This window comes from Lycorma delicatula, chromosome 5, assembly GCF_047948215.1.
Source record: "Lycorma delicatula isolate Av1 chromosome 5, ASM4794821v1, whole genome shotgun sequence".
In the NCBI taxonomy this organism is placed as follows: Eukaryota; Metazoa; Arthropoda; class Insecta; order Hemiptera; family Fulgoridae; genus Lycorma; species Lycorma delicatula.
Genome location: NC_134459.1, coordinates 175,498,004 through 175,519,554, shown reverse-complemented (window position 1 = coordinate 175,519,554; position 21,551 = coordinate 175,498,004). Strand labels below are relative to the sequence as shown.

At 34.9% G+C, this 21,551-nt stretch overlaps 1 protein-coding gene across 4 annotated transcripts in view; it reads left to right on the top strand.

The window, feature by feature from the left end:
- Window positions 1–21,551, top strand: part of Klp98A (kinesin-like protein 98A) — a 254,634-nt gene that overhangs the window by 39,953 nt on the left and 193,130 nt on the right. The window contains exon 1 of one of the 4 annotated variants that reach the window (XM_075367560.1): window positions 14,185–14,406. The exons of the other annotated variants lie outside the window; for them this stretch is intronic. The gene's annotated coding sequence lies outside the window, so the exon portion shown is untranslated. Of the gene's footprint in view, window positions 1–14,184; window positions 14,407–21,551 lie in introns of those variants that run through there. 4 annotated transcript variants of the gene reach the window in all.

Sequence of the window (21,551 nt, the reverse complement as noted above, 5' to 3'; positions counted from 1 at the left end):
GTGATTCGATTTGCTGCTCCCGCTGGTGGGAGTGGCTACGGTTGCCCGTGCGACCGGGGGCGTGGCTTCGTTCCGCCGGTGGCTGTCCTGATTGTAACTTTGTAATGCCGCGCGAGACTTCATGAAGGGGCCGGGTGGGGTTGTGGGGTTTGTCTCCGGCTCCTGCGCGGACCGGAATGAAGTTACGTCGCCCTTGTTAGGTGACCTAAATCGGTCGACTTATTTGGGTGTAGGTCTGAATTTCTATATCGCGTAAAACATAATTTTGATTCTTACCTGACCGAAACCGCGAAGGTTTCGGTCAGGTTAGTTTGAGGGAATCGTATAATTTGGATGTGAAGATGTCCGTTTGAGGCTTACGTGAAGACAAAATTTGATTTGTATTTTACCGATGCAGATCTCTGCCGAGGCATTTACGTCGGTGGCATCCCGACCGAGACCCGGCTGTTGACTGTAAGATGTAATCATTAGAGGGTCTAAAGACGACCTCCGGTAAAGCCCCTCAGGGCTTGAAACGGAGGAGGTGATGTGGCGACCGGTAACGTCACAAGGTCTTCCCCCTATGGTGTTGGGATGATGGAAACGCTTGCGAAGCGAAAAATCGTATTTACCGTACTTTCTTCTTTCCCTGGATACGCTATAGGAGTCTTGTATGAAAATTTCGTATTTTGTTACTTCACTCGTTAATATTTTTCAAAGGACTAAATAGATTTCAGAATCATTTTATTAATTCTTCATTCCGACTGCCGATTTTAAACCCTCCTTTTTCCTACTGTAAATTAATTTCGTAGCTTATGAAAAAGGTCAAGTCTCACCGGGATTCGAACCCAGAACTTTCTGAATAAAAGGCTATCGTTCCGCTATCGAAGTCAGAATTTCCTTGAATGTTGTTATTTTTTAATTCATTCTTGATGGAGTAGGGAGTAGACAATTTTGATAATATAGAAGTTTTTCGTACGCGTTGAAGTTTTGTCGGTCTGTCCGAACTTTAATTAATGCTAAAAATTAAATTCTATTTTAAAAAAACAAATCGACGAAGTAAAAACCTTTTGGTTTCCGATTCTTCAAAATTTCATTTCCTTTTTTAGAAGTCTGTACCGAATTAAAAACGCAACTACTAATAAATTATATCCTTAATGTCATCACCGATTCCCGTGTAATATTGTCCTGTTTTCTTCTTACGGTAACGCCGGAGAAGCGGAAAACCAGACATTGTCTTAACATACCCCAGCCCTTACGGCTGGGGTATGTTAAGTCTATACGGCTACCCCATACCCTAGCGGTTATTTCTATCGCTAGTATAAGCGTTATCAAAACACGAATTTTAACGTATAAAAAATTTAAATATCGTAAAAAATAATAAAAACAGAAAACCAGCCGTTTGACTTTTTAAAGGTGAATTTTATAGTAGAAAAATTCCAAATCTGTCTGGGATTGGAAACCAGAATTTTCCAGACGAGAGACAAAATGTTGCTACAACTGTCGCTGCACCGATCGCAAGGGATTTTCGTCTTTCCTTAAAAATAAGAAGAATTATTCACAGAAATTACGTAAAGAGACTACTACTAAGCGTGAGCTATGCGGCTTTTTTTTTTAATTAATTAGTTTTTCAATTCATTTTATTGAATTTTTGACATGAAAATACGTCGAATGTTAGAATGAGATTTTGCCTTAAGCATCATTCTGCTGTAGTAATTCATTTCAGGTAGTATATGATGATTTTAAAAAAGCCGGCAACTCCGGAGGTTTCCCGGATCCCTCGAGTAAGCTTCGCCTCGCCTTCGAAAGGTTACTATGTTTTAGGAAGAAAGCGATCGATAAGCTGTAACTTTCTTAACTCGATCAGCAGCCAGTATTTATATATAAATAATACTCTTTTATTTACTACAAACATTAACAGGGTTAGTATAAACAGGTAAAAGCCTCCAAAAAATAATTAATTTAAAAAAAATCTTCGAATAAAATTTTGAGATGAGGGACCCTTTCTTTTCTTGTTTAGCCTCCGGTAACTACCGTTTAGATAATTCTTCAGAGGATGAATGAGGATGATATGTATGAGTGTAAATGAAGTGTAGTCTTGTACAGTCTCAGTTCGACCGTTCCTGAGATGTGTGGTTAATTGAAACCCAATCACCAAAGAACACCGGTATCCACGATCTAGCATTCAAATCCGTGTAAAAATAACTGAGATGAGGGACCCAGAATGATCGTACGCGTTTGCATCCCTTTTACATATTATAACAAAACTTAAACGGCACAATCATCCCTGAAGATATCAAGCGAATCGCTAAAAAAAAAGTCTTATTATTATCCACTTCCGAATGAAATCGTCCAAGAACATAACCGAATAACGCAGCATTATTACAAACCGAGCATAATGTAATGGAATCATCTTTAACACGATTGTGTGATCGAATCCAGAAACGACAAAAAAGAAAGTAAATTTTTTTTTACCCCCTTACATATCTCTACATTGACCGATTTTAAACGACATCGATGCTCCACGGATTGAAATTATTTTCCCGAATTTTATTCAGATGGGTCCATCCGGTCTGGAGATATCGAGCATAGTGCAGGCGTAAGTGCATACATCATTTCGGAATTTCTCAGTGCTAAAATTGTGGTTTTTGTTTTTTTTGTTTTTTTTTTTTTGTTTGAGGGAGCTATGGAATTATTAAGATCTGCGAAAGCTCCGGGCAGAAAAATTTAAACCGATTTACATACTTTCTGTTATAAGTAGACTCGACGTAATCGGTCCGTTTGGTAAAGAGAAATGAAAAAAATACGAGTCGAATTTTTTTGAGCGCCTCTACCTTTAATTGTATTGAATCGATTAAAAAACTAACACTACTTTAAGTGGTTTTTTTATATTTGATTTTAAGTGTGATTATTTTTTTTATTTAGATAATTAGTCGATTATTTTGCGGTTTATTTTCGGATATGCGACGATATCAATTAAAACCGATATTAGACATTATATTAGTGGTTTTCTGTGCGGTACGTAAACGTTGTTGCAGCTTTGTGTTTAAAGGGTATCGTTTTACGTAAAATATTATAGTTTAACGTTAGTTATACTCTTTATACTTCAGAAAAACTTATATATCGATCTTAATTTTACGGCGGTTCGTTAATTTTTTTTTTCTATTATCGTGTAGAATTAAAAAAGATTATTTGGAATTATTTTACGCAAAGGTAAACAATATTTCATGACGTTTAGTTAGTCAATGCGTTTTGTCAGACGGTTGTACAAGTAACGGTATACGATGTTAATTCCAGTTTGCCGCCGTACAGCAGTATCCTGTACGTCTTGAAATGCCTTCAGGTATATATTTTACCGTAATGTCTTTCCTTTTAAGACCGTTGAACCGTGCGGTTTGTGTAATACACATATTTATTTTTATATTATTATTATTATATTTAATTATATTTTTCGTAATTTAAAAATAAAAGTTATTTTAATAATTTCTTTCTTAATAAATCTTTTTTACTGTGGTTTTGTTGTATTTATTAAAATATCCATTTTAAAAGGTATCGGTTATTTATGTTAAAAGTCGATTCAGATTTCTTTTTTTTTTAATTTTAAAACTTTTTCATTATATTACTTTTAAGCTGTAACTTTAATGTTATGTTTTATTAGCCGCTAAGAGATTAATACGGGTGGATTATATTTCTTTGTTTTTATTTATAAATACTATTTTCTTTTGGATTATTTATGAAAGTTTTAACTTATACTGTTATTTACCGATTAGCTATAATCTAATTACTGTTCGCTCGTTTCTGTCGCGATGAAAGAGGATATAAACATGTTAGCGAGGAATTTTTTTACACCTTTCAGTTAATACGGTATTTTGTTTCCTGTCCGTTATTTCACGATCGGCAGCTTTCTTCTTTGATTCCTTTTCTTTATTTATTTATTACATCTTAATTATTTTATAGTAATCTATCTCTTTTATTTATGTATCTGTTAATAGAATAGATTTTTAAAAAAAAGCAAAAGATGTTTGTATAATTTTTCTTTTTTTTCATCTAAAAGGAAAGTAGTAAATCTTAACAATCCGGCAAAGGGTTGCGAAACTTCCGGCTTAATTCTCGATAGATTTTTATTTGAAATACCCCGTACGATTAAAAAAAAAATATATATTAACGACTTAATTCTACAATATTAAGATTAAATAAATTGTGAAAATAGATAAAAATGCTCGTTAAAATGTTAGGTTCCGATTTGATCCTCCTGATCGATAGCCGCCTCATACAGGTGATTCAAAGAAACGGAAAATTTTAAAAATTAGATAACGTTAATGAAAAATTTTTTTAGAAAATGAATTTTATTTCACGTAATTGTACAAATGTTGCCATTTTAGGATACATACATTTTAGTTTATCTTTTAAAGATGACATCTTGCAGGTGACCTCCTCTTCTACGTAAACACTCACGAAGTCTCTTCGTTAAATTGTTCACGGTTTGACGTAACATCTCGACTGGAATTTCCGCAATTGCTTCTCGGATCTTTGCCTTCAGTTCTTCCGTTGTAGCAGGTCTACTGTGGAACGCTTTGCTTTTAAGGTGACCCCTTAAAAAGTAATCGCAAGCTGAGAGATCAGGCGATCTGGGAGGCCACCTAATGTCACCGTTTCGTGAAATGACACGTTGTCCAAACAATCGGCGTACAGCTGCCATCGATATTCGTGCAGTATGTGACGTCGCTCCGTCTTGTTGAAACCAAGCCGTGTTAAGAATCGGTGGAAATCTCTTTTGTTGTTCCACAACAAAGGTTTCAAGCACGGCTACGTAACGAGCCGACGTCACTGTAATCGCAAGACCGTTGTCATCCTCAAAAAAATAAGGGCCTATAACACCGTAAGATGACATAGCACACCACACGGTCACTTTCTGGCTGTGCAACGGACGCTGGTGTAGCTGCGTAGGATTTTCTTGTGCCCGGTATCTGAAATTTTGCTTGTTAACAAATCCACCGAGGTGGAAATGCGCTTTGTCTGAGATCCACAGTTCGTGAACAAACTTTCGTTATCGTTTATCTTCTGAAGCATTACATTACAGAATTGTGCTCGCACAACTGCATCTTTCGGTTTCAGTTCCTGGACGATCTGCAACCTGTATGGACGGAATTGCAAGTCCTTCACTGACATTCTTCGAACACTTGAACTATGCGATTGTAAAGATGCTGAGAGACGACGGATTGACCGATGTAGACTTCGTGTGACAGCATCTTGTAAAGCTTGAACATTCTATGGTGTACGGACGGTTCGCTCACGGCCTGGAGGTTTCTTTTTCATTGCCGAACCGGTTTCCTCAAAATTAAATATCCGTGTTTTAATTGTACGTGCTGATGGAACACGGTCGTGCCGTCCCAGATTAAAATGACGGCGAAATTCTCTACGCGCTCCCTCCACACTGTCATTGCTTTTATAAAACGCTTTGATAGCAAATGCACGTTGGGCACCACTCCAAGGATCCATGACAATTAAATGGCAGGTTAGGTTAGAGAGGCTGGCTCCACTTATCAAGTGGTACCAATCGCCCACGGCTACCAGCACAACTTTCAAAATTTCCCGTTTCTTTGAATCACTCTGTATATAACATTTTTAATTGCAACCGCGACTTGTAAAACAAATAAAGTATCAGAAGTTATTCTAAAATTATAAAAGTTTTTTACAAGTCGGGTACTGCGATACCTTTTGGGATTAAATATCGGACAAAATTAAAAATGGAGAATTAGTTCTCGCCGGTTTTAATTTGTGAATTTTAATATACTCGGTCGTAGAAAATCGAGCTTCAGTACGATAAAAGTATCGCGAAGTTATTTAAAATTCCAAATTTCTAAGTCGATCGAATTTAAGGACGGTGAACTCTTCGACATTATTTTTAAATAGTTTTTGTCTCGTCCTCGAAAACGGTTGACAAAAACGTGGGAATTTGGCTGTATGTATTATACAGTAAATTTTTTTTGTGGTGACGTCCAAGGGACCGACGATTTTCGGTCATTATAACCGATAGTCACAATAACTGACGCTTAGGTAGCTTAGCGGTACTACTTTAATATGCCGTCTACACGGGTATTGTAATACAATAAAATAATTTATTTTCGTAATAAAATAATATAATAAAACAAAAGTATGTAGTAATAAATACAAATACAAAAGAGTAGAAGAAGATAGAGAAAATTTGTAAAAATTACTTTTTCTGCAAAAAGTTGTTATTTTGATTTCTTTTTTTTTCTTATCGATATCGCCACATAAGCTTGAAGCTTGTGCATGGGATATGGAAATGTAGCTTATGAAAAATGCCGTACCTGACCGCGATTCGAACCCAGGACCTCCGAATGAAAGGCCGATACGCTACCGCTCGCGCCACGGAGGCTGGGTATTTTGATTGTTTCGAGCGTTTCGTGTGGTAAAAGAGTTTTTGAAGGTCCTTTGTAAATCAAAACAGACGTTCTTTGTTTCTTCATTAGCAAGTCTGTAAAACCGAGAAACCGGCTAACGGTTTTCATTGCAGCTCTGGAAAATGCATTGTCCTAGTATTAGTTTCGCCATTCTGTAATCGCCAGATAATGCGCGTCTTTTCCTCTATCGTGAATGTCTTTCGCGACGTCATAAGTAAATCAACGTCGAATGAATTACACGGGATACGTAAAATAAAATCCCCGCACGGTACGATACGCTCGCAGCAAAAGATTAATAACAACCGAATGTATGGCTTCTTCAGATTACAATAATCTGGTACAGGAAGAAGATAAAAAAACAACTGTAGTACATACGTAAGAGAAAAGGAAATCGTGACTCATTTTAACCGTTAACATATTTTTGTAGCTACAATGTAGATATAGTACCGGTATTGACCAAGTCACTCCGTCTGTCATTATAAGCAAGCGATAAAATTTTGCATTGCGGTTGGAAAAATAAGTCATAATAACCGATGTAATTATCAACCATATACGTACTGTATTTACGTATTAACAGCGTACCAAACCGACCAAGAAACAAGTTTTTGGTCGCTTTATCCGATATGTCATATCCGAATTTATCGATCGTTATATAAACGATACTTGGTATATTTATTTTTTATACTAGCAACTCCGTCTCGGCTTCGCCTGTGCTGTACGGTTACTTGCGTTTCCATCGCGATCAGAGGATGTTTAGCCTTACGGGTCGCTTCGCTCGTCTTTCCCGTCTAGGTAGGAGGCTCTGCCCCTTGGACTTCCCGTGATCGTTAAACCCGAGCTTGTGAGAATAACCATGATAATAAAGATTAAAGCCTTTTCAATTTATTAAAGTTACCGGCGTGTTGTAATATCTTCAGAGCAACAGTTTGGTCGGTACAAGACTCGAAACTTAGGAGTCGTCTGTGGGTTTCAAAATAGTCGGCCTCTATCTTAAAAACAGTAGTTAAGTCGGCGGTTACCCGGTTCTTAGCGTTACCCGATAAACAGTAGAAGGTAAAGGAGCCGTAATTCGTTTCTCATTTTTATTTTTTTTTTTATTTTAGGTTTTTTAGCGCCAAGTAACCGCAGGCAAGTGCAGCCAGTTGCGTCGCACATACAGTGGCAGTGGCTGTGTCGGTTGAGCCGTCCCTCCGTACACTGTCGTACTCCTTAAAAAATGGAAATTAAAAAAAAAAACCGAAAATGGTTTTTAGATATTTATTTGAAAAGTACTTTCAAGCCCGTATCTAGTGAATCTGTAGTTTAGTGTAGTTGAAAATTGGAAAAATTTGCAATTATTGTTAAATTGTTTTTAATTTCTTCATTCCTTTCAAGGTTGAATCGCAAAAAATGTATAAATTACTTTTTCGATATTATCGTGAAGATTATTATAGACGTCAGAAATTAAATTGATATCTTTATTTGTTACCGAGAAAATAAAAAAAACGGTAAACTTAATTGTTACTCCATTTTAACCCTTTAAAAAATGTCTTAATGTGCACTTAAACCGTCAGAAGAACGTGAATACGCATTTTAATCGATTAATCTTAGCAGTTTATGCCGGACGTTGTTTATAAATCGCTCGTGACATGTTTTACGTACTCGTATAATAAGTCCTAGCTTTGGCCTGATTTTTAAATACTTCGGACACAAGGTTATAGCGGTACTCACTATTTTTTAAGTAAACCGCGTAAGTTTTTTAGGCTTGTCGAATAACATTGCATCAAATCGGGTTGAAGTAAATAATCGCTTCGATAAAGAAATATTTAAGCCCCCAAAAACTACGGAGTCGAATGGAACCGGTTTTTAAAATAACAGTTTTTTTAAACTCTAATTTTCAGTACCGCGGGATCCCGCGTTTAAGAACTGTATTTTTTTTTTTTACTTTTTATAATCTTTGATACTTATCGGTTATTCCGGTTATGAATATAATTAAAAATATTATACGAGTAGTTGTCGAGCAAGGAGGGTGATCAAATGAGACCTACATTATTTTGATTAAAAATGTTGAATTTACTTACTGATTATATACTAAATATTGTAAATATGATATAATTTTGACGATAAAAACGCCATTCGGTATATCGGATCGACCAAGATCCGTAATGTTTTCAAAGAATTTTTTTTCCATTAAAAAGTAATCTTTAAGATAAAAACTTAATTTTCATCGAGGAGATCAAACGGGACTCAAAATTATTTTACGGAACGTTTTGATTTTTTTTCGAAATCGTACGTTAGATATCGCATTATTAAGTCTTTAATGTTTAAAAACCCTACGGTCACGTGAAATAAAAATATCAAGGGTCAATCCTTAAAGTTATGCGACCGTTTGTCGGTTTTTTCTGGTCTTTTTCAGTACACAACTTTCTTTACAACTTTGTCTTTAAACTTAGTTGTTTCGTTCTCGAATAATTATTAGCGAAGTAGTATTTCGATATATTTTTGTTATACGTTCGATAACGGCTAGGATGGTAGATCAGTTCGTTAATTAGTATTGCCGTCTTAATATTCTAATTAGTAAGATTCATTTGTACGATTTGGAATCCACGGTAAAACAAAAGCGAGGGAAGCCGGAAATAGTTTGATAAGATAAAAGTTTAATAAGAGATTGGTTTTTAGATTTTAAAATAAAGAAAAAAGTGATTATCTAGTTATTGTCCGTAAAACATAATACGCAACATAATAAAACAGTGAAAATTCATAATATTACTCATCAAACGGTCATAAATGTCAACAGCAATTAAAATACTTGTGGCATTACAAAATCCATTAAGACAATGACGGCAACAGTAAACAGTAATAATATTAAACGTTAATACCAAACAAATAATCGTAATCGTTAACAAAAATTATTCACAAAATAGAATTTAGAATACTCGTCCGGATTTATTGCAGTAGATCATTGATTCCCAAAGCGGTCCAGGTGGACCCCCAGGGGTCCACGGGAGACTCGACGGGGGTCTACGTTGGCGTGACAAAAAAATGGGGGTTCGCAATTCGTAAGCGGGGGTCCACAAAAATTCATATGGTTTCGATAGTGAAGAACTAAAATGTCGGCTTGACTTTGGGTATCGATCTAGGCAGATAATGTTTTGAGAAGCTCAGCGACTGTTACTTGTAAAAACTTGCATGTTCCATATTCAGTACAACGAACGTGTCGAGACTTGCAAAGCGCCGCCGCCGCCGCCGTCCGCAACGCTTGTTCAGACGTGCAAAGGGACGAAATACGACTTGTGGTGTGTGTGCTAGCAATCTTGCATGAACTTGTTTGATTCTTCACTAATATAAATACGATTGCCAAGGATAAACGTTACTCGTTTGTTTCCGGAATTTCGAAAAGAAAAGTAAAGCGAATAGATGTTAGCGTTTGCCAGTGTCGGAAAAAGTAGTAAGTACTTACCTGCAGGGGGTCCTAACACATTTAACTACTAGTCTTGTATTAACAAACAGTAGTACACTAGATAAGACAAGCATAAAGTTCTCTCGCTGGCAATTACCTTTGCTGTTCCCTATAAGACTACCTTAACAATTTACGTATGTAATCTAGTACGTTACCCCTTTCGCGTATAGTTTTTACAGTAACTCACCGATAGTACTTCTTGTTTACTGGAATTACTCGTGGCGTCACCTTAATCGTATCGAACTTAATTTAAGCTGGAAATTCGCTCCTTCACCGCCCTCCCTGCAGAATGCTCTCGCTGGACCGGTTTGCAGACCTCCGCCGAATTCGCACAACTGCCATCTCGCAGCCTCTCGTCGCGGAACTGACGTCGTACTGTCTCGCTGGATTTCGCACAACTCCTTTTTAGCTGCTCTTCCCAGGGATATTTATACTTCTATCCCTTTTACCTGCCGAACCGGACCCGCTCGAAACGTTAGAACGATCGACCGAGGCTTTCGTTCCCACCGCATTCGAAACCCGATCCAGTGACGACTAAGGGTAGAAATGTTTGTTCGTTGTGCGTCAGAAGGCAGTATTGCAAAAAAATGATTGTTAAGCGGACCTCTTACCTTTACTAAAAGTGTTTCTTTTTGTCCCTTTCTGGATTCCTCCGATAATTATATTTTACTACTTTCATAATAATCGGTAGGAATCCGTTACTCAGGCCCGCTACATCGGCCTTGTTACAATATATTCCAAAAACTGAAGTTATAAGAAAAGAATTTCCAATTTATTCATTTTAATCAGGCTACGCGTTATGAACGATATTGTTCGTGTAATTTAAAATAATAAGGTATTTTTAGTTTGCGTATGAAGTATTTACTTTCGCAGTAAGATTTATAATTGTATGTACCATATATTTTTTTAAATAGATTTTATTTATGTGTCTTTAAATGTTAAGCTTTATGATATTAAGTAAGACTTGCTCATTTAACGATCTTACTTTACATACATGGTTAGATTTATACATAAATTGATATAAATATATGATTCCGTGTGTATACTATATTCCGTTAGGATCTTTTATGTACTTTTGCTGACACACACACACACACGTGTGTGTGTGTCACACACACACGTGTGTGTGTGTGTGTGTGTGTGTGTATGTGTGTGTATGTGTGTAATATTACTATTATTGAAATTTTTATTTCTTAGATAAACTTAAGAAATTTATATATATATATAAATTTAAGTTAATATTTATTTAAGCTTATTTTTCTCTTGATTGGGTAGAATTAAATATAATCACAAGACATATTTTACTTAAAAACAATATCTTTATTAATTTCTTGGGTTAACCAATTGACTATACAAACTTATAAATTAAATTCACTACGTTTCACTTAGAATTCTCTAAGCTTCCTCAAGTGACAGTACAAATTCATACAAATATCATACAAAATTCTCTTACATACTAACAAATTAACTGGTCTACCCATCCTATAAAGATATTTTTAAGTAAAATATGTCTTGTTATATTTAATTCTATCCAATCAAGAGGAAAATAAAATAAAATTGCATTTAATATTATATATATATACTGATTCCAAATTGTATGGCAATCTTTCAGGAGAGGATTCTGTAGCCAAAAATAAGGGAGAAAGTTGGTATAAACATAGGTCAGAAAATGGTTCATTAGCGAGTTCTGGCTCGCGAAACATTTAACCCTGCCTTTTGCTCCTTCTGTGAAAATAAACCGTTAAAAATGGTCGGGTACAAATCGAGGGAATAAATCTGATGCTTTTTTATGGTTTTTTATCTAAGAAATCGAATAAAAGCGGTCGCAGACCTCTACCTCGCTTTGATTTGAAGAAAAATGGAGTAAAACACGAAAACGTTTGTCGGAAAATCGACGTAAATGAGGTCTATTAAGATTAAACACAAATTTGAGAAGTTCAACTTTAATTAGAAAAAAAAACCGGATCGGAAAAGCTATACCGTTTTAAACAGAACGATTTTCAGCGACGTTTGAACATAATGTAAACGAAAACAAATAGAAAACTTATCTATAACAAAAAAAAACACAAATAAAAAATAGATCTAAAAAAAAATAAAAATTAGATACGTTTTCATTTTTTGTAAAACTTATTAAATATCAAAACTGTTATTCGATAAAGCCGCAAACATTTTTTCAAAGCGGTCGCTCAATGGAGCCGCTATTCTGTTCCGTACATAGTTCAGCTAGGCGAATCCACGTTTGTCGAGCGCGTCTAGTAGCATCATTATTATTCCTAATAGTAGCTCCGGCTTCTATTATACGATTCTTCTTAAGCGCCACTACGATCGGAGACTAACGACTTCATCCGACCTCCAAAGGAAAAAGTCCGCCGGCGTTATGTCGGGAGATCGAGGGGGACGTTTTACCGGTCCGTTTCGATCGATCTGTCGCTTACGAAATCTATTATTTAAAGGATTCATGAAATCACGACGGTGGCGAGCAGGTGCGCCGTCATCGAAAAATCACATCTGCACTGTATATGCAAGCGGAATATTTTCCAAGAATTCCATCGGATTCATTCGCAAAAATGAAAGTACTGTACTCCATCGAGCCTCGTCGGTTAGAAAAAAGAAGCTTTGAGGTTATCACCGAGAAGTGAAAAAGCGCGTTGGAAATAACTTGTAGCAGTCTCATGGAAATTTTTTGTCTGCCCCAGTGTGAGCGTTTCGATAACACCGATCAACATAAAATGTGGAACTGAAAAGGGTGGAGGTGTCCTAAAATACTTTTGGGCCGGGCTGCGTAGAGCCGCAACGAACTACTGGCCGATTTAAACTTGAAAGATAAGTGCTTGTATACATACGAATATTGTCGAGTGTTGTGTATGTCATTTATAACGAATGAAAAATTCAGTTAAAATAGGCTAGATACAAATTCGATTATTTTTGTTTTTTTTTCAGTTGATATTTTCTTTATTCTATTAAAAGTTGTTTAATTTTTTTATTTTTGCGATATGATAACGCATACGATTGCACGGTATCCGATTGCCAAACGAAATTTACTGTTACGCTTAGACAATACGCTCGGTTGAATTGCTAGGAATGTCAGTTTGAGTATGCGCGCTTGTTTCCGGACTGCTGTTTGTTCTTTAGAACTACAGTCTTGATTACATCCGTGCAATATTTAAAATAGATTATAAAGACGTAAAATACAGTCTTGCATGTATTCCTATAACGTGTGATACAATGAAAATGGTTTTTTTAAATTTTATTATACGGTCATTAACGATAACAATATTCGTTCCGGTAAAATTACGAAGCGCAAATGATAACAGTATCTTTTAATTACAGAAATTTTTAATTTTTTGTGATTTATTCTACGGGGTGGGGATTGTCTTCGACATTGAAAAAAATGAAAATTGTCTTTCACCTAGAAAACATTTCTGTTACGGAACTTTGATAAATCGGACATTCGTCTGAGTGACGTTCTTTTTATCGTTAAGAAGCCGGTCGCATTAATTAAGACGTTTCGATTTGTCTTTCCTTTTAAGTCGATGTACAGTCGTTTTACGATACGGCTTCTTATTTAAATTGTGAAAAATGTTACAGAAAAATTTGTACTTTACCCGCTTTGTTGCGATAACTTACTTATCGATTTTTTTAGACCGGCAGAAATTCTTTTTTGAATATCGCAACGGTAACGTCCTCTGGAGCTCTATTGGAAAGTTACCTATTCTGTTTTCCGTTAAAACCGATCCCGTTGTACGAATTTTTTTTTGCCGAACCGTGTGTGTTATTCTTCGCAGAGTTACTGGCGTTCGGAATTTTTTCCGCGAATATTCGAGGCGTTTCTGTAAAGGATTCAAAGACTTTACTGTAGCGGTCCTTTTCTAGGTAAACATATAATCGCAAAGAATGAAACTACACTGCGCTGAAAGGTGAATAGTTTACAACTGACGTTAATAGACGAGAGTAGTAGCAGCGTTAAAGGTGGCCTTAAATAAATAAATAGAGTTTAAGCCGGCTCGATTCGGTTTTAAGCATCTATAATTCTATATAATATACAAAGTAATATAAATGCGGCAGGGGTTTGATAATGCAATCGATTAACGTTTATTAAAAATATCTGTAATTTTAGCGTATAAAAACACCTTTCTGTGACGTGAGAGTGTCATAGGGTGGAGTTAAATTAACATGAGAAAAATGTAGTCTAGTGTTTCATCGATATTATAATTTTTTTCCTGTTTAGTCTCCGGGAATTACCGTTTAGGTATTACTTCAGAGGATGATATGTACGAGTGTAAATGAAGTGTGAACTTGTACAGTCCCAGGTGTACGGTTAATTAGCAGTCGAGTGTGGATATTCAGCCAGAGTGGACGTGTATTTCTAGCTCTGCGATTTATGCGTTTTTGGTTTGGTTTTTTGCGGCTTTTTTATTGGACAAGTAGTGAATCATTTCGGGGTAAGGATAACGGACAATTGTGTTAAATTTTGTGAATTTTGGTGACCGGACTATGCTGTAATTACGTTTTTTTCTTTTGTAACTTTTTCTCCGTAAGAGCCAAGTTAAATTGGCCGTTGAGGTTAGTGATAATAAGTTAAGTCATAGACAAATAATCACTAGTTTGTGACGTCACGGCTGTTGTAGTAAACAACAGCTTAATTATCAAGAATAATTATCGTAAACAACAACTTAATTATCAAGAATAATTATCGACAAAATAAGTTATACTAGTAGAATTTTTTTTTCTAAGTGTTTGAGGCTCTTATAAAGGGGATGTTCCTTGCCTAATAACTCCTTCCCTGACCAAAATTTTCCAAAATCCTCTCGGATCTATCCGATCCGAGACTAATACCTTCCATAGACCCCTCCATCCCCCCCAATTTTTTGGGGGGCACTTTTGGTCGGATACATATTCGGACCCCCCCCCCCCCCCGACCCCCGAATTTTTCTGAGGACAGATTCCGGATCATACATTTCCCACTCCCCCTCAACCCCCCGGCCCCCTACCCAAACCCCCACCACAACCCCCGAGTGGGGTATCTACGGACTTGGAATTGAACCGACAGTTCAATAAAAATACTGGTGATTTTTTAATTCCTTCCCTATGGCAGAGGGGATGGAATTAAATGGTTCCGGGCCTTTGGCCCCGAAAGGAATGGAAGAAAGGGAGAAGAAAGGATGGAAGACAGCGGATCTCAGAGGAACTAAACGAGTTAAGAGCCGGTTCCTCCGAGGAAGAAGAGACTACCCCTACATTGTGGGATCTCACTTATAGGCTGGGTCATGCCGTTTTAACATTTAGACAAAATCTGGGCAAGTCTATGGTGACTCATCAAAAGGTCCACGAGAGGGAGCTGACGGACATATATAAGTCTTTTCAGCATCTTAATGACGTAATGAAATTATAATTTATAACAGCTTAACTGTCGGTCACAGTTTCTAGAAAGTAACCTATTCTATAAAAATGAATCTCCTCTTAAGAAACTTTAGAATTTGTTTATACGGCTCGTTACCAAACTAAACTTAAAGTTCGGTCGGTATTTTCAAATCGTGTTTATAAGTAAATCATAGTCACATGTAGTTCGGTCGAAAATAAACACGTGTTACGAGCGTGTGCGTTTAATTAAATATCATCGTTATATTAAATAAAATATTGTTTTTGTTTTAGGGGTGGAGAAGTACGATAAATATAAAAAAACTATGCTGTATTCAGGCTCTAATTTTATTAGAACAAACGTATAACCGTAAAAAAATATCCAGATATAAATCGAAGGCGTTAACGCAGCCGGCCTGTATGTCTTGATAATTGACGACAATGACGATTCCACACGCGTAATTATCTGTTGGGCCTTGTCAGCGATATTCTTAGTCCGGATACATAATTACTTACAAGGTTAACCGTTTAATTTCTGCCTACAGAGTTTTTCTTTAGATTTATTTTACTTTTAATAGATTTTATTCAGCTCTACGGTTACAAAAATAAAAGATCTGGGAAAAGGTTCTTTCGTATTTTAATGCGAATGTAAAATGAGTTTTTTTTTTAAACATTTTAAATGAAATTTATTAAACCAGATATTTTCCGATTTGATCCAGCTCCTTTTGCCATTTTTTAAAGTAAAATTATAATCCCGTCGCCGAAGAACTTTTATGTTTTCTGAACTAAAAATCTGCGGTAAGTGATTTTTAAAACTCGATCGACTTTATACCGTCGAGAGAGACTTTATAGAAACCGGAATAAACGGTATTTTGTGGAACGTGCAATGTTTTAAGGTTCAACGAATTCGCAAGATTTTAAAGCGTAAATACTTCCTGGCCAAGTTCTCTCGATTTTCGACGGATCACCAAAGATGTGCGGTATTTTTTTGGTGACTGTTAGAGGACGCCTTTCCTATCGACCCGATTCCGTTGATTTTTCTCGATCGCTTGGCGTAATCTTTCGATTGTTGACACTAGAGGTTAAAAATCAATCGTTTTATCGGGCGGCAGCAGCTCATAGTGAAGTATTCCTTTCCGATCCCACCGCCCACAGCATCGGTTTTATCGACTTGCAACCGTTTACGGAGCTTCTTCACCTTACTTTGATCACCGACTTTTCCGTTTACCGCTGTCATACGTACTCCATTTTTCATCGCTCGTAATGAACCTTTTCAAAGATACTTCGATTTCGTCCCGGTTTAGTGGCGATTCGCAGATGGAAATTCGATCCCATGAATTTTCGTTATTAAATCGTGTGACACAAATTATCCAGATTTTTTTTGTATCCGGCTTTCTTTAGACGGTTTAAAACTGTTTTGAGATCTATGCTTGGTTCTTTACCGATATCACGGCCGCAATTAAGCCGGTCTTTCTCAATTTTTCCCACGATTTCATGGACTTTTTAGTCACCGGCCGAGCAGACAAAAGTGCAACATCGACATCAAAATTTCCAAATTGAAAACGCTTGAAATAGTTTTGTGCCACACGTACCGATAACCGTATCGTTTTCGAATACATCATGATTTTTTTTAGCAGCCTGAGTCGCGTTCTTGTCTTTTTTCTAATTTCAAAGGGTATCGAGTTTCTTCTGTATTTTCATTCGTTTTCAGGTTACAGTAACTTTTAAATAAATAAAAATAATATGATCGTAATCTTTCTAAAAATAAACGATACTGTCTCATTTTTTATGTATATTTCCACGTTGAGGTGCGTACATAATACAAATAAAAAAAAGTGAGGAATTAATACTTTACAATAATATCGATCGATTTACACGTTTTGTTCAATACGAGAATTATTTACATAATACCTTACATTTATAAAGTAACGTCTTATTTGGCGTATTTGAATGCTAGATAAATGAAGGTTAAATATATATATATATATATATATATATATATATATATATATATATCTTTCATATCTCTGTACACTTATATCTGATGTGTGCGGAATTGTCGCTGCGTACGTTCGTCACGTAACCGTCGGCCGATAGTAGCGAGAATTAATCACCGTAAAATTAGATAAACTCTTCGGTATGCCGAATTCGAATTTCAAAACACCGATGATGCACAAGCGTTTTTTAAGATAGTAATAAATAAATAAACCGACCGAACACACGTACAATAAATAGTTAACCGGTTCTTTTTATGCCATCTCTGAGCCTTATTCGATAAACCGGCACGCTCTAATTTCAGATTTTTTTGAATAAAATAATTCTTCTATATTTGTACGTATAGTATTTATTTTGTATAATGTAATCAACCGCTTTAAAACCCAATGTAAAGCTAAAAAACACCTTTTTTAATTCTCTTAATTATTTTGTCGAATTGTACTTGCTTTCCAATTATTTTAAACACGTATGGATGTGTGTGTGTGTGTGTGTGTGTGTATATATATATATAAAATTATATACAGACATGTAAATTGTAAATTACATTTTTTAATTAAATAGTGTTTTATTAGGCTCTTTTATAATTAACTTCTACTTACCTCGAAATTGATGTATTTCGCGCTTACATCACAATTTCGCTTAAAGGTCTCTTAGTTTCATAAATTTGCGAGGATGGAGTTAATTGTATTCGGATTTAATTTGTAAAATGTTAAGTTTTACGGTAGTTAAAAACATATTTATATAGTTTTATATCGTTAACACAGAATGTGTTAAATTTACTTTTAATCTCGTTTTAAGATTATCAGAAAAAGGTTTCATAATAAAAAATGACGTTAAAAAAATAGTAAACCGGTATTTGTGTCAAGGTTTATTACGGGAAGATTCGTATTTCCATCGGTCGAAGCAGAAAAAAAAAATTAACGACTTTAATTTTATTATTTATTTAAATGTTACGTCTGTGTTTGCGTTTATATGATGGCGGACGTCCGGTATTGTCTGAATAAACATCTGTTGATTTTTTAACCGAGGATAACGTGCATAATATGAAGCGATTTCGTTTTCTCCCAGTAAGGTTTATTGTTTAAGTAAAAAAAAATAATTTACGAAGTAAATTTTATTTGTACTATTCATTATTGTTACTACTAATTTCGCCTTTACTACAGTACTAAATCCTTGTTTCGCGTACGTGCTTATCGATTACTTAAAAGCATTGATTTCCAAAGCGGTCCGGGTGAACCCCCAAGGGTCCACGGGAGACTCGACGGGGGTCTACGTTGGTGTAACAAAAAAATGGGGGTTCACAATTCGTAAGCGGGGGTCCACGAAAATTTTCTTGCAAAAATGGAAATTTATGAAGCAAAATATTAGTCGGCGCGTATTTTCCCAGTTTTCAAACTTGTCACAGGTAGAACGCCTTGATGAGGATATTCAGACGTACGTTCAACATTTAATCGCCCTGCATGATGACTTCAAAATCGGATTTGAAGATATTCTGACGATGGAAATACCACCGCGGATCATAAATCCATTTGATGAAAAGGAAGTGGAGAATGTGATATTACAAGAGGAGCTACTCGAGCTTAGCACTAATGAGGAGCTGAAGGTGAAATTTAAAAGAGGGTATCAAACATTTTGGCTGCAGGCAGAAATACCAGAAAAATATGCTGGACTGTGGGGAATTGCGAGAAAGCTTTTGATAGCGTTTCCCTCGTCATATCTTGTCGAAAAAAGTTTTAGTGTCGTTACAAACCTTTTATAAAAAAAAGGAGCAAATTCAATATCACAGAACGGGGAGATTTGCGCTTATTCCTAACAAAACTGAAGCCAAATATTGATAATTTGCTGTCAATCCATCGAGTACATCCCTCCCATTAAAATTATAACTATTTTGTGATTGTCATTGTAGAAGTTACATTTCGTTATTAATGTTTAATTTTAATTATATTACGACAATTTTATTATATTACATTGCAATACGATAACAATAATAATTAATAGTGTAATGTAATGATTACATATTTGAATAAATGTAACACAAAAAAAAATATACTATTTTCTTATGCTTTTTACCACACTGAACGGTAAGTTTTCTAAATAAAGTAAGTGAGAGTCGCTTGCTTTCTTGTGCTGTGAGTAGATGTTAAAAATGTAAAGTCGGATGGAAGCATTTTTTTTGATCGGCCAACTTTACTTTTTTGACATTCACTCACAGCACAGTCGATCAAAAATTAACCGATCGATTCTCACTTTTTTTTCGGAAGCTGTTAGTTCGTGGAACTCAGCCGTAACGCAAATTTTCATAGTTATATCTAATCTTCACATTTTCCGTCGACTGGAAATACGGTAGAAATGTAGCTCCAGGGGGTCCACCGGAACCAGCATAATTTTGAAAGTGGTCTATGAGAAAAATAAGTTTGGGACCTCTGCTTTAAAGTGTGAAAATATATTTAAAAATAATAATGAATGTGCAAAACAGATCTAAAAAGAAAAACCGCTTTAGAAAGAGAAAAGATAAATTGCCATTTTTTAGTTTTCGCAATTTGATATGTCAGTAAGCTTACTGACTTAATTATGTATCGGTTTCAAGAAATCTAAATCTAAAACAGAATAAAAAAAAGGAATACTCTTTTATTATTTCAAAAAGGAAAATAAATTTAAAAAACAGTCCTTTCGCTTTTTTTAAAGCCGGTTTTATATTTTTGAAATTTAAAAACACTTCTATCTAATATATTTTAAATGCGGTTAGGCGTACAAAAATCGCTGATCGAATGAAAAAAAAAGTTGTGAAACTTACAGTCTCGATAAAAATAAGAAAAGTAATAATGAAAAGAAACAAGTTAAATAAGTGCTACCGAGCGTGAGCTAAGATTTAACGGAATTTAGGATGTATTTCAACTTTTCCTATCGGTTATCTTGAATTTTTTCTTCGTTGTACGAAGTAAAGAAAGTATTGTGATAGCAAAAAATTTCGGTCTTCACATTTCATTTCTTTTTTTAAACTTTTTTTACTTTCTTTTATGAAGTAAAAGAAGTATTGTGATCGCGAAAAATTTCGGTTTTCATATTTTAACGTAAATATCCATTTTGAACATCCCTGAATCCATTTTGACTAGTCTGTACGTACGTACGTACGTATCTATCTCGCATAACTCAAAAACGATTAGCTATAGGATGTTGAAATTTTGGATTTAGAACCGTTGTAACATCTAGTTGTGCACCTTCCTTTTTGATCGCAATCGAAATTAAAATTAAAATTTTAATTAATGAAATATTTGGATCTTAAAGGGAAGGCATATCGAAGACTTCATCTCTTTATTTTATTATTCAAATACATTGAATTAGTAATTATTAACGCGTGATTTTAAAAAAAATATTACAATAAATAATAATTCAAAGATAATACAAAAAATGAAAAATAATTATTATCATCGAAATAAAAATTTTACGTACTTTTAAAAATGCGTATATGTAATATATTTGGTGAAACATCTGATATTTAATATTAATTGAAAATTGTAATTTAGAATCGTATTATTTTTGCTTTTTCTTAGCAAATTCGTATAAAAATTGTATATCTATTTTTTTTTAATAATTTTATTTAATTATTTGACAGAAAAATAAAATACATTTTTAAATTAAATTCAGTTTAAAGCGATCGTTGAAAATGTTTTTTTCACTGTGCGTAATATGCACAAGATTTCTGGTGTGTCGTATAAATAAAAGTTAATAATAATTAAACGATTACGTTTAGTGAATTCCTATATACCGGTTACAAATATTAATTTTGACGTTACGGGGTAGAATAATCGGTTTTTATTACGGGACTATTTGGAAACAATTTATTTATTTAAAGAGTAATCAAGGGACTTTTACTCAAACCTAATAATTCAAATAAGATTGTCGAATTAATAATCGTATTAATATTTTGATGTTAATAAAAACTAATATTTCAGCGATCGTGTAAATATCCACTTTATTAAAGAATTTGAGAATCGTATCTCACTTTCAAGTTTAAATGAAGCGCAGCAAAAGAGTGTATATGCAATTTAATAGACGTACAAGGAAGTCATCTGGTATCGGCATCAGATTTTTGTTTGAATGTAAATACTGCCGATAGATTTTTTTATCGGTAAACAATCTATAATATGAAGTTATTAATGATGACAAAAAATAAATAAATTTTATTTTTTTACCGTATAAAATTTTCGTTACAAATTCTTTCTTATAAATTACCTAAGCGAAACGTACCGTTGGGACGATTGGGGAAGCTGTATTTAAAAAACAAATCGTTGAACTCTATTTGCCGATTGTACGCTGAGATTCCGATAGCTTCTGAATTATGTGGCTCTCCCCGT